We start from the raw sequence: 2779 nt of genomic DNA, 5'->3' as shown, positions 1-2779 counted from the left end.
ATATGGTGGTTGGGAGTAAGTGTTTTGTGAGGCTTGGTATGATCTTTGGTTGGAGTTTTGGTATGTGGAATTATTGTGTTGGTTATGGTTGTAAGATTTGTGGTTTTGTGGTTGGGTTTGCTGGTTTCCCCACCCAAAGTTTGGGTGGTTTTTCCATCCTGAGTTGTAAGTGTTGGAATGTGGATCATATGATTGCCTTTGTTGGTTTCCCACATAGTTGGCCTCTTCCCAATCACCTCCTTCAATGCTTACTTCCTCTTGATCTTGTGTGTGTATCGCAGCCACTTGCTTTGTGTCTAATTTCCTGGTGAGCTCTGCTAGTTGCTTGGCAAACACCTTGTTTTGGGCTAGAATTGTATCAACATGGTTCAGCTCCATGACTCCCTTAGTGTTGTGTCTCTCTGAAGCATAATAGTATTCATTCTCAGCCACTGTCTCAATCACTTCAATGGCTTCTTCCACAGTCTTTTTCCTGTTCAATGAACCTCCTGATGAATGGTCTACAGCCTTCCTTGATTCATAAGAAAGTCCATCATAGAAAATATGCAATTGCACCCAGTCAGGGAACATGTTTGGTGGACATTTCCTTGTCAATTCTTTGAACCTCTCCCATGCCTCGTAGAGCGTCTCACCATCTTGTTGTCTGAAAGTCTGAACCTCAGATCAAAGCCTATTGACCTTTTGTGGGGGGTAAAAACGTGCCAGAAACTTGCTCTCCACCTCATCCCAGGTTGTTAGGCTGTCCCTTGGGAATGATTCCAGCCACTTAGCTGCCTTGTCCCTAAGTGAAAATGGAAACAAGAGCAGTTTATAGGCATCTTCCTGGACTCCATTGGACTTCACAGTGTCGTAAATTCTCAGGAATTTTGTGAGATGTTGGTTTGGGTCTTCATTAACACTCCCACCAAATGAACAATGGTTCTCCACCAGTGATATTAACTGTGGTTTGAGTTCAAAATTATTGGCCTGAATGGGTGGTTTCTGAATGCTGCTTCCATAATTCCCAGAGGTTGGGTTTATGTATGAACCAAGAACCCTCCTCTCAGGAATGGCATTGTTTCCATCAGCCCTCTCATGGTTGTGAAATTCTCTATCCATGTTGAGATCTAGAGCTTCCTCAAAGTTGTCCTCAGATTCTCCTTCAGATTCTTCTTCTCTCAATACTCTCTTCCCTCTTGCTTCCCTTCTAAGTCTATGAAGGGTCCTCTCTGGTTCGGTATATGGGGGAGTTGATGCCTCTCCTCTCCTACCTGTCATACAAGAACACACCACAAGCAACAAACAAGTGGAATACTCTTGGTTAATGGAAGAGTATGGTTAGAGCAGTTGAGGAATTAATTCAAATAGTTAGTGGGTCAGTGAGTTAGTTGCTAGAATTGAAAGGCATAAGAAAGAAAAAGCAAGTAACAGAGTGCAAAAATTAAAAATTCAACAAGTAATTTGAACTAAATTAACAAAACAAGAAAAAATGCTCAATCTAGTTAACTTCCAATTTGAGAATTGTCAATCGAAAACCAATCCCCGGCAACGGCGCCATAAACTTGATGTGCATAAACTTGTTATGCTACGATTTAGGAAATTGCACGAGCGGCAAAATTCCTTCCGGCAAGTGCACCGGTTATTGTCAAGTAAAAACTCACAATAGAGTGAGGTCGAATCCCACAAGGATTGGTTGAGTGAGCAATTCGAATTAGAAGTTTGATTAGTTGAGCGGAATCAACTTTTGGATGTGAATTGCATAAAGTAAATGTAACAGGAAACGTAAATTGCAAGGAATTGAAATTGCATAAACTTAAATTGCGAGAATTAAGGTGCGAGAAAGTAAATTGCTGAAAGTAAAAGGGAATTGGGGTGATTGCATGAATTGAAATTCGTAGAATATGAATAGAAGAGGATAGATCAGAGAGTGGGGTTCATTGGGTGTTAGGAGATATTGAAATCTCCGAATCAAAACATTTTCATCTCTTCCTCAACCAATGCATTCATTGAATCTTGCTTGGCAATCTTATATGATTGGATCCCAATTCCTTGGCTCACCAATTCTCTCTAAAAACAAACAAATTCCCAATCCCTTGGTTTAAATGTTCATAAGAAGAGATGATGCTTGATCACTGATTATACCACACAGTTTCATGAACCACAATTTGGTAGGATTACTGATGACAAGTCATCATATACCCATTTTTCAAGCTAATTTCACTTGTTTTGGTAGCATTTATGCACTTTCTTGCATCCTAAGTTAGTGATTTGGAGTGAAAATGCATAACTTCTCTAAATCAAGCAACCACTATGAAATTAATGATAAATCATGAGGTTTAAGCTAATTTTAATTGCATTTTAATTGATTTATAAGCCTCTTGAATTTAGTGATACTTTGAGTGGTTGTTTTGGTTTATTGTAGGTGAAGAAAAGAAAAGAAAATAAAAAGCGTGGCATAAAAAGTGTAGCCGAGGAAAGAAAAGCGTGGCCGAATCAAGGGAGAAGTGTGCCGAACTCATAGTGGAAGCAATCTTGCCCTCCACAAGGGCAGAATGCCCTCCACAAGGGCAGCATCAAGTGACCAAACCAAGACAAGGCAACCTTGCCCTGCCCACTCCAAGGGCAGAGCACAAAATGGAGCCTTGGAGCCAAGAGAAGCAAACTCTGCCCTGCCCTTGTGGAGAGCAGGATCGGGCTCCATGAGGAAAAAAAATCAAGATAAAAATGTCAATTATGCATGCTACAAGGCTCGAGCAAGGGACCATGAGGAAGCCAAGGACTAAGGGTGACTATGGTGCCA

General features: G+C 40.9%; 1 non-coding gene across 1 annotated transcript; it reads left to right on the top strand.

The window, feature by feature from the left end:
* The first annotated feature begins 568 nt into the window (after window positions 1-568).
* Window positions 569-672, top strand: LOC130983972 (small nucleolar RNA R71). The gene has a single exon (XR_009087936.1). It is a non-coding gene; the product is annotated as a small nucleolar RNA R71 (small nucleolar RNA).
* Window positions 673-2779: the final 2107 nt, after the last annotated feature.

The sequence above is a fragment of the Arachis stenosperma genome, chromosome 5, assembly GCF_014773155.1.
Source record: "Arachis stenosperma cultivar V10309 chromosome 5, arast.V10309.gnm1.PFL2, whole genome shotgun sequence".
Lineage (NCBI taxonomy): Eukaryota > Viridiplantae > Streptophyta > Magnoliopsida > Fabales > Fabaceae > Arachis > Arachis stenosperma.
The sequence above is the reverse complement of the archived record's forward strand: the minus strand, read 5'-3'. Positions and strand labels throughout refer to the sequence as shown.